Source organism: Argiope bruennichi, chromosome 8 (assembly GCF_947563725.1).
Source record: "Argiope bruennichi chromosome 8, qqArgBrue1.1, whole genome shotgun sequence".
Classification (NCBI taxonomy): domain Eukaryota; kingdom Metazoa; phylum Arthropoda; class Arachnida; order Araneae; family Araneidae; genus Argiope; species Argiope bruennichi.
The window spans coordinates 4,792,941-4,809,894 of NC_079158.1; the positions used below are offsets into that span (position 1 = coordinate 4,792,941).

Below are 16,954 nucleotides of genomic sequence, written 5' to 3' on the forward strand. Positions count from 1 at the left end.
AGAAAGGAAGACAATATTTTTCATCATCAAAAAGTATTAAAGCAAATTATATTAAAACTTTTAAAAAACTTTTTATAAAAACTAATTTTGTTAAAAACTTAACTAAATTAATATACCTAAAGTATTTTTTTTTAATTTCCGAAGATGTAGAGCTTATTTATGTCTGACAGTATAATCTGAAATTATTGACGAAAATAATCAACATTTTGAATCATTTTTACGCTGATATTTTTATTTAATATTTTGCATCATATTTTCATTTTAATTTATTATTATTATTTTTTTTTTGTCTTTGGTAATGTCTTTTATAAAAATATTTAAAAGGGGTTTTATTCTTTGGCACAAAAAAAATTTTTAAGCTGCTTGCCATGATACTTTTAATTCCAAAAAAGATTTTTCCCGCAGTTTGATGTTATGAACTTTTTAAAATTTATCTTTCGAATCCAAAAATGGAATAAAGCGATTTTCATTTCATTTGGTCAGTTCTGTGCGATGAAATGTTTTCTCACGACAACTGCGAAGGGAAACTTTATCTGATAATAGACTTACTTTTTGGTTTGTGTTCCACTCTTCTTACACAATTATTGTAATTCAGGTTCCTTTTCTTTGACTCTTTCTTACCAAGAAATAGGAAAAAGAAAAAGTTATGAGTCTTCTCAGAATTTATTATTTGTACGATTTTGACCGCTAGTTTTTTTAAGTAACATTTTGACAAAACTTTCAAGTACAGTACAACCCTCAAATTTAATTTTTTTTTCTATAAGTTACTCACCCAATTTAATATTAGATCCACAATATAATTAAGAAATATTTTTTTCTCTTTTAATTCGAAAACAGACAGGAAGAAAAAAAAAGATAATTTTTGCATCCACTTACATTTTTAATGAACTTGTATTTTTTAATTTTATCAAACTACAAGCACTTTTAAATAGTTACGCATTTCGTATCAATAATGTAACAGAATGAAAACAATATTCTGGTCGAATCAGCTGTGTTCCAAAAGTGGCTGGTCCAGAATGAAAACCAACTATCCAGATCTATTTCAAATGAAGCTTTCAATCGTTGCAAAAATTTTTGTAAGTCATTGTAGCTTTCAGGCGACACTGTTTTATGAAGAAAGTAGAAAAACGAATACCTTGATAATATTTTGTCTCACTCCATTCCTCAAATAGATAAAATCGTAAATCGTTGGCATATCCAGATTAATAATTTGTTTCATTTGAAAGCAAAAGCATTTATTTACCAAATTACTTTATGCATTGTAAAAAAAAATCAAGAAGATTGTTCTTCTTATATTTACACCAAGATAAACTTTGTAGAAAGAAAAAAAAAATTTTTCGCCAACGCTGTACTTTATTGATTTGTACCTGTTTTCCTGCAGGCTGCTCATCTTATATTTTCACTCTTCACACACTCTGCTTTGATCACCAAGAATCGAATCTTCCAGCTTTGATTCTTCAGTCATTCCAATCAACATGCGATGTCACGAGGCGAACACACGATGTCCTTACTCATAACGGAAATGAATGGCATTAGAAGGCGTGGGTACTCAATTGCCAATTTATCCAAAAGAGTGTTATCATATTTTAGGTAGAGTGAATGCTGAGTTCTTCAGAAACTAATCTTAAAACATTCAATTGAAAGTGTCATTTTTTTCCCAGTTGCATTTGCTTTCTACGAAGCGGGGCATCTTTCGAAGATGGAATAAAGAGTCGAAAACTGGGACATCTGGTCACTTTAGTAACTGTAGCTGTAGGTATCATCCGCAACGTCGCTGCAGCCACCAGATTTCGATGAGCGCTCTTCTGTGGGTCCAATGCAGGCATCTTTACTCTTCGTCGCAGATGTCGGTCCAAGCTGGCTCGAAGGAAGGCGAGGAATGTCCTCCTCCCTTTCCAAGAATAATGGCGTCTGTTTTTCAGAGCTTTTACTCGGAATGTCTCTAGAATACTTGGGAGAATCTATTTTAAAATATTTTATAGACAAACTCTCGTCAGCACCAACGAATGCTACTTTATCTATTTTCTTAGGTCAAACTTCAGTAGAGAGAAGACAATTTTCATACTCATTTTGAAGTAGGCAAACAAAACAGGCTTTCACTTCTTCTTAATAAGAGAAATAATAAATATTTTGAATTTAATATTATCTTCTTCTTGACATGAAAGTATTTTAGAATGAGAAATAGAATTAACAGGTGAGAAAAAGAAATGTTTTGCAGTGAAGATTAGGATGATTATTCGGGTACCATAAAAATTTTCATTTCTACTTGCTCTGTTTTAATTTTGCATTTTGCATTTGTAGACGGATATTAGCAATCTATTATGCTATAGTGTGCAAATTCGGACATAAACTTTCAAACTTTCTGTTCAGCATCACGTTTCAAATCAATTGAATGATGAAAAAATAATAAAAAAGTTTCTTCTTTTAAAAGAAATTGTATTTTGAATACATAATAAAAACACTCTTGTGCACTACTTTTTCATTTCTTCTTTTAAACATTCCATTTTCCAAAGAAACTTCTTGAAAATATTCTTCTAGTTTCTTTTTATCAAGGACACATCATTTTTCTTTTCGTCCTGGGTTGATCTGGGCCAACCAAGTTCATCCATTTTACTCTCTAACCTGCCTTTCTTACCTGACAGAATTCTATTTATAGAATGTAGTGGCATGTACTACATTCTATTATTATAAAATGCTTTAATCATTTTAAAATCCTTTAAATGATTAAAGCATTTTAAAATATCCCTGTAAGATTTTATAATAATAGCATGGATCAACGTTCTGATATGTTCCTTGTTTTTAAATCATTTAATAATATGCTGAGCTACCAAGTATTGATACGAACTCATTGATGAATATCGTCAATGAAAATATAATTTCTCATTTATCAATCGTTGTAATCCCCTGTAACATTTTTCTGTTCTACTTAAGAAACAGCAAAAGCTGTTTATTACCACATTCCGATGAACAGGACGAAGGTGTACCACTTTTTCAAACTTTAATATCCATCCAGGAACCAATAAAGTCTGTGTGATATTGCTCGTTGACCAATCCATTCGTCAATTGCATCGTTCAGATTTGTCTTCCCTGATTTGGGAAAGCATTACTGCTTCATTGCGACTTTTAAGAGCTCCGGAGGAACTAGATTTGCCAAGGCTGCATTGGGATTTGCACTAGGCTGAGATACGGAACTAAATATTAATAAGTAACTTCCCCCATTCGAGGTGCAAGAATATCGATGCATGGCAGAACACCTGAACTTCTGATTGATTTCAACTTCTCATCGCATGCACTATTTTATTGTGATAGCTTTATGCGATTTCCATCCGCGTAAGGATGGAGAAAACACCCGAGTTACTTTGAATGAATTAGTATGTCCATCCAAATGCAGAGTCACTTATCGAAATTCTGTCTTGTGATGCTCGAACTTGGCTCGCCATTTCAACCTAAAGTGTTAAAATCGAAGTAAAGGTTGCCTACTAAAATCACTTTCTAATTCTTACGGTCAGATAAAAATTCATCTAAAACCGACAAACATCAACCAAATTGGAATTTTGGAGAAAGAATTGTCTCATTCCAATTCATTTGCACACAATAGTATATACTTAGAATATAGCAGAAAAGAATGGTTATAACTTTAGACTGCGGTAATGGAACATGGCAAAAGAGACAATTTTCATAAAAGCGGTTAATGGGAAGATGCGAGAGCGGATGCGCAGTAAAACGGGAGGTTGTTTTAATCACTGATATCTGTCGAGATTAATTTGATATTTACATAATTTAATAAATTAAAAAAACATCAATACATACAGTGTCATCCACCACACGCAACTTTTATAAATGAGTCGATACATGCCTGATAATAGCCGTGGCGCAAGATTCGGAGTGCAACGCGCCATTGCAGCCTTAGTGTTCGGGGGAGGGAGGGAGACTTGGAGTGCAACTCCCAAGCAAAGGAAGAAGGGAAATACCGAAAGAGATAGTCATACCTATCGACATCAGAGGCTTAGCAAGTGAAAGCTGTCTCATGTTTGAATTTCCTCGTCTTATTGGGATTTAAAAAGTCATAATTCGAGAAATAAAAACCCTTCAATGTTTATACCCACCTGCCAAAGGAGACTTCAAGCAGTTTGCGCAACAAATCAGTACAGTTCCGCATCGCGCACGCCGTGTTCTATCACCCTCTAAAGTTCAGATCATCTTTTCTTGTTGATCCCAAGCACTTTTTATTTTTGTCCACGAATTTTTTGTATAGTGGACCATTTTGTTTCCTTTTGGTAAATATTCTCAAAACTTTAATAACTTCTTCGACAGGAAATATGATTTTAAAAGGTTCTGCTGATTTTACCCATTATTCACAGCTGATTAAGCAAAAACACATTTCTGCAAATTACAAAACATTTTTCATCTCGTTTAAAACTTTTTAATTGCCGAGTTTTCGCTTTTCGTTCCTTTTTCTAAGCGTTGTGCTCGCACATTCATTCCAAATCAATGAATTTTACTTCATCTTAATGTCTAGAATTAAAAAGCAACATTACCGGTTTAGTGAAATCTGTTGTTATGCTACTCTTATTTATTGATTTAAAAGGCTGAAATTCAGGAACCAGCATCCATGTGTCTGGTTGTCTTGAAAAAAGAACAGAAAAGCATTTCGGTGGTCTGCTTACTCTCAACAAGGAGTAGTAAAATGTAGTGAAAAAATGATGTAAAACATATAGTATATTTTCATATTTCTATATATAGCCGAACTGAATCAAATCTGACTTTACCTCTTGATGTTCCTCTTGTGTTCTACAGTAGTTGCTTTATCCATATCATCACGATACTCTGTGTATGACTGCGGTGCTTCTGCGATGCACTCTACAGTGCATGGTACTTCTGTTTTTGAAATGTGAATCTATCCATAAATCGTTCTTTACTATATTTGAGTAAGAAATAAAATTATAGTATATAATGGTGCGTGTTGCCTTCTTGCATGTTATTCAATCCTTTTTTGATTACAAGAAATTCAAAGCAGTAACATTTAGAAAATATAATTCTATTTTAAAGTTAGGTTGCCATAATCGTAAAGAATGAAAAGGGAGATAAATGACACAAGACAAACCAGTCTCAGCATCCTCGGACACTTAGATTATAAAAAAGTGGGACATGCATTTTTCACTAATTCTTGCCATGTATTGAAATAAACAGCAGCATTTGGTAAATACTATTTCGTTTTAAAGTACATAAAAATTGATTCAAACATTGACATAGGAAATGACACATAAAAAATTTCCAGCTCACAGCTCTCGTTACATCTGAGTAGCAAGTTAAAATTCTTTTAATCAAATAAATGGGAGATAAATATATGCATGAAAAACAAATCTCAATCTTCCCAGGCAGTTAGAAAATGGAAAAGAGAATTTTCTCTATTTCTCACCGAGTACTCTACAAAACAGCTACATCTGGGAGATATCATTTCATTTTAAATGAATAATAGAATTATTTACGGGAATGAATTTGAAGAAGAATTCACACACAAAACAACTCACATGCAAGGACACTTGTTTCGTTAAAAAGTGGAACTTGTTCTCTCTGTAAATTGAAAGAAACCGCAACATTTGGTAAATACAGCTTCAAAGTTGTTAATGTGCATTAAAATTGTTCCAAGGAATAAAATAGAAGATTAATGTAACCTTAAAAAATAACTTTTAACCTCGTGGGACACTTATATCGTTAGAAAGTGCAACATGAATTTTAGCTAATTCTCGCCGTGCACTGATCCAAAACACCAACATTTGATAAATATCGTTATCATTCTAAAGTTAATTAAAAATATTTGAATTTTTCAAATTGGAGATAAATTTGCGCTTTAAAAACAGTTCTAAGACTTTTCGGATACTTTGTTCACTATAAAGAAGAACATGCATATTGCGTTAGTTCTCGACGAGAGGTGATGAAAAGGGCAATGTTTGCTACATATCGGTTAATCGCAGAGATAGATTTAAAACACTTGTAGGAAACGAATTACGTATCAAAGTGAAAAGGAATATTAATCAAGCACTATGGAATAAAATCGGAACAGAATGAATCTTTGAGAAGGCTTCAGTAGCAATTATTTTTCTTTTCCTGTACACAATATCAAGTGAAGGGACCACTCTGCACCTAAAGACAAACTACTCTGGAGAGACTTTGTAATCATTCCAGGGCCAACATTTTTCTGGACTCCTTCCATTCAAATGCTGGGCTCTCTGACGACTGTTTTTTCAGAAGAGATTACTTTCTACCGTAATATCGAGTAAAAATGAGCTCTGCACTTCTGGCAGTACTTTACAATTCTATAAATATTCATTCTGCCATAAAATTTTCCAATATGGAATAGAAACAGAAGGAACATGTTTATTTCTTGTTGTTTGGCTTCTCTATTGCAATCTTTCTTTCTTCGAAGGAAGTCTCAAAAATTGATTTAAAAAAGAGTCCTAGCTGAATGACAATAATTCTGAAATCTTTAGTATCCAAGATAATAATAATGCCTTTATAATATTCGCAATATATTATATTTTTATTAATTTCGCACGTAATACTTCTTAAAGTATAACGCAGTGCGTTTGATAAATACTGTTCTCATCGCAGACAGTGCAGTTGAGCTCGTATCAAATTCGTGCCGTTTTGGAAATATGCCACGTCTCGCATTACGCCATCTCTCAGAGACTGCAGCGGGCAATCACACGCAACAGTTAGTAAGAACACCCAAGAAACGGTTCAGTGCCTCTCTGCAGCTTCGTGAATTCGAGCTCTAACTCCACAAAAGATCCGCCATGAGCAACTTTAAATCTGTTGATTGTCCAACTTCTTCCCACTAGGGAGAAGCCGAGTTAAAGAGGAGGTGGTCTCTTCAGATATCGTTCTGATCTACTGATCACAGCTCAAAACTAAGAGCCGGTTCCTCGGCCATCTTTAAATCGGGATGTGAATATAACTAAACATTTCAGGCTTGCTCCTCTATCTGCAGATTTCGATACCAATTGACACAGCTGAGTTTCAGATATGAAATTCAACATACTTTTTTATATTATTATTTGGTACTTCATTTGATAATGAGTGCAGATGTGCAGTTAATTAATCTCTTCATCGATGACAAATGCTTGATACATAGTCGATTTGTTATTGCAGAAGTAATCAAAAAATGAAAAAAAGTGAATAAAATAGCACTGAAGAAAGAGCACTTCTTTTTTTAATTCTATTAGCTTTAAAAAACATTTTTCTAAGTAAAAAAAAAGTAGGGTTTGTTATTTTTAACCTTTTACTTAACTAATTTATTAATGACATGAAACCTACTGTGAATCTCAGTTTTTATATTTTAAAGATTCCTCTACTTTTTTCTGGACAATATTTCAGATCAATTCGTTTGATTGCTGATTGCATATTCCGTTTTAAGGTTTAATTATTATTATCTTTCTAAAAATTTGAGTTAGTTCTACTAAAACATCTCATAATTTTTTAATTAGTAAAATAGATTTTCTATTTTCATAATGAAAAACTTTTGATCCAAATAAAAGGTAACTTTTTTAAAAAAGTCATAAAATTATGCTAGATTGGTTCTTCTTTTTATATAAAAAAAAAATCAAATCTAGATTTTGCCCCCGAGATTTGTGTGTCAATCGGAGGATGATTTTGACTCTCAGGTGTAATAAATGAATGCGAGGTAATGCGGCAGTCAGTTCTTTTCCATTCCATTTCAGAGCAAATCCCAGAGACACCGGAAACTCATTTGTAAAAATGAAAAGAAAACGATTTGCAAAAGATGAAAGGTTTAGCAATGAATGAAAGTAGCTTTTTTATAAAATTAGACAAACTCGATTATTATTAATTTTTAAATTTTGTTTTTCGGTTTTATCAGAAAATTATGCATTACTGCCATAGATAGGATCAATTTGTACCTACATTCTTTACATAAAACTAATTTGTTTATGTAAGTATTTTATTCATTTATTCAGTTCTTAAAATCTTTTTATAAAGTAGCAAAATCCTTATGCACAATATCACTGTGTTGAAAAGTTCATTTTCAGAAGAAATAAGGAACACTTCTATTTGAGTGCTTTTAAATTTATTCTTATCCTTCTTATTAATTAAGTGTTAAATAATTAGGAATTTCTAAAAGAATGGCTTTTGCTGTTTGCGAAACTTCAGGAATGATATAATGCCCTCATTGAAGTAATAGTTTGTTGCAATATCCATTGTTCGGTTTTATTATAATCAATTCAACGTAAAAATTAAAAGGAAATGTACAAATATTTGTGTATTTCTGAATTATTTCTCTCTTTACCTCATATACTCAGTGATTGCAAGAGAACCTTTTCTTTCATTTTCTGAGGCCCTGCCTTCCTTCGAGGATTTCACCATTTTAGAATTTATTCAATAAATATAATTTTTGAATAGTAAAAATTGTTTGACTCTGTATATCAGAATTGTATTGCCTCTTTTGAAGCTTTTTTGTGAAACTGTTTGGCTCGAAGTGTGCCACATATCTCCATTTTTTATTTTATAAATGTACTTTTTTTTCAAAGATTTTAAATCCATTTCATCTGTTTATCATAAATTGTATACAGAGATGCATACTCACACACAAAAATGATTCGCTTATTGAAACATTTTAAGTGCAAAATAATTCTATTTAAAAATCTCATTTATCTCATTTATACTCGATGCGACAAAAAATCTTTTTTCTAAAAATTTTATGTTTTTGAAGATGGCAGCATTTGCATAAATGGAAAGAAACATTTAAAAAACCCGACATAAGTATTTTTCATGTTTCTTCGCAACTTACAGTTTAATTAAATGGAAGCAGTTTACGATATATAGCATCAAAATCAGTAAATCAATTATGCATCATTTTTTAGAACAATTAAATATCAAAAATAAATCATTACTGGTATGTTTAGTGCGAAATGCTGTTTTTTTTTTATTGCTCCATTCGTTTTAGAATTAATTTCTTCTTAATTCAGGTTTTGGGATAAGTCAGGTTTTTATCCTAATTCCGTAATGTTTGAATTTACTTTTGCAATAAATTGAAAAATATTTAAATAGTATTTCCTTTCGAATTGGATGAAGGAGTGATTTTTAATTGCTTGAGGAAGGCGACCTCCCAGTAGTAAACAAATAAGAAATTGATTTTATTTTTTAATTATTATGAAGAAATTGTACTTCTTGGGCAGTATCAGGTGACTTTTTTCAAGGTATATCTGGAAGATTGTCTTAATTCCTATGGAATAATACGCTCATCTTCTCGAACACTTATAATAAATATAACATTTTATTTTGATTCAGTACGATATTTTGTACAATAGTTATAACAAACATCGAAGATGACAATGGACGATGAGAGACACAAAACATCATCCATTCAGGCAGTGAGCTGCAGCTGCTTTGTACCATGATGGGACAAAGCCGGGTGATCCCATTTTCCCTTACACCTGTGTCCGTGTGGTTTCGATGCTGTTTAAAGAAAAGACACGCCACAAAGGAAAGGTTCAGAGAGGGGCTGAGAGAGGCGGTTGCGACGCTTAGAAGCATTTCCTGTGGACGATGGCTGGGCCGGACTCGTCGTACTCCTGCTTGGAGATCCACATCTGCTGGAAGGTGGACAGAGAGGCCAGGATGGAACCTCCGATCCAGACAGAGTATTTCCTCTCGGGAGGAGCGATGATCTTAATCTTCATGGTGGATGGGGCCAGGGCGGTGATCTCCTTCTGCATCCTGTCAGCGATACCGGGGTACATGGTGGTGCCTCCGGACAAGACGGTGTTGGCGTACAGGTCCTTACGGATATCGATGTCACACTTCATGATGGAATTGAAAGTGGTCTCGTGGACACCGGCGGACTCCATGCCCACGAATGAAGGCTGGAAGAGGGCTTCGGGTGTGCGGAACCTCTCGTTGCCGATGGTGATCACCTGACCGTCGGGCAACTCGTAGGACTTCTCAGCAGAGGAAGAGGTGGCGGCGGTGGCCATCTCCTGCTCGAAGTCCAAGGCGACGTAGCACAGCTTCTCCTTGATGTCCCTCACGATTTCCCGCTCAGCTGCGGAAGGGAGGAGGAAATTAGTTTCACTTTCTACTCAAAAAAATCATTGTAACAGCATTACATTCGCGACTCATAAAAAAATTGTCAGCTCTCTCTAAACCTTCATAAGGGACTAGTCTGCCATATTTTCACATTGTTATTGATATATTACAGGATTAAAGCATGTAAAGTTGTTCAAAGTAAATGTAAAGTTGTTCGCCCTCGCCATCCGTCTATGATTCAAGAAGTGAGATCTGCACTAAAATTGCTAAGTAACTTTTAACGAAAGGAACCTCATCAATGACTGTTCATTTAAATAATCCATAACTCTTCCAATAATTAAAAGTATTTTCCAAAATAAAAAAAAAAACTGACGCTTGTAAGTTTAAGATTTTTTTTCCTCTTTAAATGAAAGTCCAGGTCACAAAAATTAACTTTTTTCCGCTTTCTAGATAGAGAGAGAGATGCATAAAATTTTTATGATTTGGCATGCTCCCGTTCTCGATGCGTCAACTGGACTTTTCTCTTAAATTTAAATAAATTGTAAACCAGGAAATGGAAAATACCTCATGATGCAATTGTTTAAAGTATTCCAGTTTCCTTCTGAATAACTTAAAATTATTTATATTATAATGTTATATTTATTTCTTTTCCATATCGATGGCATTTCCTTTTCCACAGAAAATTTGATTTCTCTCATTTTACGAATATCTTATGGGTATAAATAGATAAAAAGTCCATTGAGTTCAAATCGAATTAGAATTCTGTGGTGGTCTTGCGATACTCATAAGGCTTCAAGGCGAGATTGCACAATTGACATGTGGTCCAAGCCAGCCTGATTCGTTTTAAATGGAACATCTAATATCAACTGCTCTCTAGAGGATATGACGCAGAAATGTGTCCTTATCATCTAACCATGCTTCAAAATCATGGCAATATGCCCCAAAATGTTGCAAAGAGGGTTGTTTTTCAACTAAACTAAATTCTAATTGAAATTATTTCTAATGTTTCTTGGTGCGCATAAGAAACTGTTACGCACAGAACTTTTGGCATCGAATATGTGAATAAAACTAACTCATCACATTACATTACAAAACTAGATTATAGCTTTCCCTACAGCTTTTTAAATCATTCTAATTTTTTTTAAAAATTGACATTTATTACACACATATCCTAGATACAAGACGAAGCCAATCTAAATTTAGTAGCATAATGATGTAGCTGGTCATCTTTATAGCTAAAATGAATGCGGAAAACAATCGTCTAAAAGTTTTTGGAACTTTAAAAACATGCATTCATGTCCTGGTCATTGGTTTAAAGGTGCAGAAACGGCTGACCTCGTCATCTCTAGACGAAGCATAAGACGAAAGCGAATGATTTACTTACCGGTGGTGACGAAGGAGTATCCCCTCTCGGTGAGGATCTTCATGAGGTAGTCAGTGAGATCCCGACCAGCCAAGTCCAGACGGAGGATGGCGTGGGGGAGAGCGTAACCTTCATAGATGGGGACAGTGTGGGAAACGCCATCGCCGGAGTCCAAAACGATACCGGTGGTCCTACCGGAAGCGTACAGGGACAGGACAGCCTGGATGGCAACGTACATGGCGGGGCTGTTGAAGGTCTCAAACATGATCTGGGTCATCTTTTCCCTGGAAAGAGAAAATCGAAAATTCCAATCGATGCCATTCACATCAACATCTCATTGGATCGGAACTAAACCGACCACTGATGACTATTACAGACAATCATCAAATATTTTGAGCAATAGAAAGAATAGTCATTTCTCAGAGAAATCAATTGGTTTTCCTTTTTTCTAATGGAAAAAAGTGAAAATGGATTTAAAATGGATTAGCCTTATGATATTTTAATCTTTCTCAACACACTCGTTATTCAAAATCGGCTTAATAACTGTTATGCTACTTACGCTTCATATTTCATAAACATATTTAATTTAATTGATTTTAAGAATTAATATGATTTAATGTGATTCATTTGATATTACAAATTTGCACCTATATTGTATATTTATATACGCACTGCAAAATCAAAGCTATTAGTATTAGTTTCTCATTGAAATTTAGTATCCTCAATATTGAAAGGCCTCTTTCATTTCAAGTCTTCTTATCGTGGGTAATAAGTCATCTTATGCTTTGGTAAACGATAGCGGCAGAAACATTGTCCTTGTTCCAACGAGAAACAGCTTTCAGAGAAGGAGATATCTTTGACATTACTCTAATTTGAAGCTTATAAGCTGAGTTTGCATATAAAAAAATTATATATTGAATTTCATATTATTATTTTCTCGAGATAAAAGGTTCACAGTGACGCTAAAGTGTTTTATTCAGAAAAGTAAATTTTCTTTTAAATCGTTATCTTCTGGAAATGAGCCGCCGATATAATGATAGCTCATCGCTTAGTTTTAAGACGACTTGAAATAATTTCCAAAGTCCAAAAAGGGTTGCTCACCTGTTGGCCTTAGGGTTGAGGGGAGCCTCTGTCAGAAGAACGGGGTGCTCTTCAGGGGCGACACGCAGCTCATTGTAGAAGGTGTGGTGCCAAATCTTCTCCATGTCGTCCCAGTTAGTGATGATACCGTGCTCAATGGGGTATTTCAGGGAGAGGATACCCCTCTTGCTTTGGGCCTCATCACCAACGTAGCTGTCCTTGTTGCCCATGCCCACCATGACACCCTGCAAGAAGAGATTATTAATAATTCTGGTCGCCTTAAACATCCTCAAAAATCACAATTGTGGAGTTCGCGCATTTTATAGTATAATTTTTGACGTATTGAACAGGGATGCAATAAAAATTGCCGGTGTAAATAAAACTAATTCAGAATGTATTTTATTTCTTAGAGAAATGAGCAGAAATGAAGGTGAAGAGAATGATGGCAGATGACGTGATGAAGGTAGAAAAAAACTGAATTCAATTGACTGACTTAAAGGCCATTTTCTCTTCCGTAGAAGAAATTGATTTGTATTGTTTGGGGGTAAAAATTCCATTCCAGAAGACACAACGTTTTGTTAAAAGAACTGAACACCAGTGCTTTACTTCGGATATATTGCATTTTGCTTTAAGGAAAGAAATACTTTTTACTTCAATTTAAAATGGATGCAGTAAAATTATTGATTTTAAAATAAAAACTTAATTTATCGATCTCTATTTGATTCAAAATATTTAAATGAAAATTTAAAATTTTTTTCGTTTAAGGAGGGTTTTTTTAAAGGACAACTATCTATTTTTTTTTGAAAGTACAAATGAAAGCTAATTTCTTTGAAGTCTTTTTTTTTTCCGAATGATGTAATCGAAGAAAAACTGTACCTGGTGCCTGGGGCGTCCGACGATGGAGGGGAAGACGGCTCTTGGGGCGTCATCACCGGCGAAACCGGCCTTGCACATGCCGGAGCCGTTGTCGACTACGAGGGCTGCAACATCGTCGTCACACATGGCTGCTGCTGATTACTGCTGCTGAAAATAATATCAAGCATATAATGAGGGCATTGAAATATAAATAACATCAAGCATGCTTAAAAGTAATGCATGGAATTCGATTGGCTTTGTTGTGAACGCGGCACTTTATTGAGCAGAAAACCGTTTCACTAACGAAGTCAAAGGATTTCTATATATCTTAGAATTCCAAGGAATTAATCTTTTTAAACATAATTATCAATTTAAATTTAAATCCAAAGAGGGTTTTTTTTAGATTATTATCGTGGAAATTCGATTACGAAATTATCATATTTTATTAGCTGTAAGAGAATCGTGTTTCTGTGTTCACAATTCAGCAGCCAGAGAACCGTTCGTAAGCTCAGTGGCCGATCACATCCTCAAACAGGAGATGCTATTCCAAGCCAAAACTGCGCTCCTGAAAAGTGGCTTCTCATTCACGGGCTCGTGGCTCTCCTGGTGGAGTTAAAGCTTAAGTTTAATAAAACTAGACTTACTTTAAATTGAATTAATTAAATTTAAGTTATAGAAATTAGGGAAATAAATTTTTATGAGACGCAGAAGCAGAAAAATTCAGTTTTCATTATTTCAAACTTCTAAGTAGCAAAGAAGATGTGAAAGTTACAAAGAGTAGAAGATTAGAAAAGGTTTGTTTTCTTTTTCATTTAAAAGAAGTTACTTAAATCGCAGTTTAGAAAAGTTCTCTTTTAGAAAAAAGACGAAAAAGGATAATTAAAATTTTAGAAAGATTAGGTTAAACTTTTAAAATGTCTCATTCTTTTTGTCTTAAGAAAATCACTTGCTACTTACTCTTTCCGCTTATTTACACAAAATGTTTATAAAAATTTATATTCCTCATAAAATATGACATATCATGAAACGATCGAGTTGTTAATTAATCATTAATTAATAACTGATTAATTATTAATAGAAATAGAAATTATTTGAAGAACTGATTTGCTGCATACAATTTGATTCTAATGCATTTGCTACAGAAGTGGGAGAACTTTTCTCATAATTATTTTTTATATTATTATAATTTTTATCGAAACAAAGCAAGATTCTTTCGCTTGATTTCACTTAAAATAGGCAATCAAATGAATTTTTAAGGTACTATTTTAGTGCAAATTTCGTATAGGAATAACGCAACTTTATAGTAAATTTTCATATATGTTCAAAGCGGAAATTTTCAAATTAAATCTAATATCTTTTAAAGCATAAATTATTTTGAAATCCAGTCTCTGAATGATAATGCTCATTTTAAAATCTTAGATGAATTTGAGATGAAATGTCTTGAAATTGCGCAAAGTAAAATATTTTTAGCACCTTTCAGTAAATGAATAAATAAAAGCTTGAGATTAAATTTATACAATATTCTACAAGTTATGTTACTTAATGTATTTATTTATATTTAAACTTACGTTACAGACATTTACTTCATTTACTAGTACATTTTCAATCCTATAAAAAAAGAGTCAGGGATTATATTTTTTGCTTTACATGTTTCTATTTTTTTTTTTTTTTTTAAGATTATTTTAGACTAAATCAATGAAAAAAATGAATTGACATTAATTAATTTTCGAAAATTAAAATATATCTGAAAACTTTTTCGAACTTTAAATTTTTAAAGCATTAAATATATTTTTTTCGACAACGAGTTATCAATTCGATGGTAATCCAGGCGCATGCAGGTAATCCAAAGCACGTACCGTCGGGAGAAGAGAGAGATGCGAGGTGCTCCGAGAGAGTGCTGCCTGAGTTGGTGGATGCTGCTCCGGAGCGCCCCGCTATTTGTATCTTTGCCCGAATCACGTGTTCCACTCATCCATTGTTCCATTCTCCTTTTGGGTGAGAGTGACGCGCGCCCCATATAGGGCCCGGGGACAGTGGGCCGAGCTATTCTGGGCCCCGCTCTTCCTTAGAGAGAGCGCGAAAGTTGAATTCGGGCGACATGTATTCCGGAAGGGGTCTATTTTTGTTTCCGTGAAAACCATTGGCGGAGGACGCCATTAGACAGTTGGCATCCGTTGCGGAACGGACATTCCACGGCCTACCCTACCCCCCCCCCCTTTCCCACTGGAGATTTACTTTCCTTTTTAACACTTTCCTTACTTTCCTTAACGTGTCAACAGAAGAGATAATTGTTATTGGAAAATTTTCCAATGAACTATTGAAATTTTCTTATTTTGTATTAGCAGTTTGCTGCAACCAGTTGTGTTGACCAACAACAGAAATAATTCTGCTAAATAGGGATGATAGATTCCTTTCAGAAAATGCTGAAAGCACTGTGGAACAAAAATTTCGAATATAATTTTATACTATATATGTTGAAACTATTTCTTTATCATAGAAAAAAAGAAGCAGTTTTTAAACGTCTTTAACTCAAACAGTCCCAAGATTTACTATACATTCTAAAATTTTGAAATCTTTGAAATATACTCATTTTAAGTCTAAAATGAAAATTTAAAAAAGAAAAAATATTTATTTATTTTTAAATGAAATTTAAAGTATTTTCAATTGATAAATGAAATATACTATGCAAGTATATCAATGAAATATAATAAATATACAGTGATGCCATTTGAAATTTGAGAGTGAATGCAACATAGTAAATGATTCACTGATGGCAGCTTAAAAAACGTAGTAGTAAACACATTGGATTTTCATAACACTGTGATATCTAAACTAATTGTATTCTACATTGTATGGACAAATTTGTTATTCAACAACAATGAGACGTTGCATTTTCCTCAAGTTATTCATGAATAGAATAGAATTCATAATCTACATCTGTGTGAAGAAGCTAATAGGCGATTCTATTTTAAGGAAAGAGCGGAATCGTTTCTACTTTTCTTTCAAGGTAGAATTTATTAGTCTTGCAAATCTTTATTTCTTACTGCGGGATCTTTTATGCATCCAAATCTTGTTTAATTTCTACAAACTCTTCATGTGGGATATCACCTACTTCAATGCATTCTAAATGTGCTTTCAACAGATAAATATACTTATATCTTCAATGTCATTAGGTTTTCGTAAATCTTCAGCCATTTCTGCATCGGAAATCACGAATTCAATGCCCCACCCTTCATCAACAAATGAACTGTTTTATAGAATGATAAAATTTCAGATTTCCTTTTCAGTATATTATTAAAATCATTGATTTTTTGTTTATTTTTAAATATTATTTTAAAATTGCAAAATATAAGAGAAAAGAATCAAACGAATGTTTGCAGAGAACAACACGTACAATAATCAGGACGCGTTGAGTTTTGTTCCCTTGTCCCCGCTGATGCCAGCCAAATTCCTGATATTTTCAAGAAGAAGTTTTAAAAAAACTAAATTTTGGGATTGATATTTAATAAAAAATAGCTAATACAAAATATTTTAATATATTTAAAAACCATACAAAAATCTGCATCTGTAATTTCCCTTAGATTATCTTAAAATTGGTTTTTATTTTGAGAC

The 16,954-nt window shown here is 33.4% G+C and overlaps 1 pseudogene; it reads right to left on the bottom strand.

The window, feature by feature from the left end:
- Positions 1 to 9,268: 9,268 nt before the first annotated feature.
- Positions 9,269 to 15,334, bottom strand: LOC129980814 (actin-like; annotated as a pseudogene).
- Between the last annotated feature and the right edge of the window lie 1,620 nt (positions 15,335 to 16,954).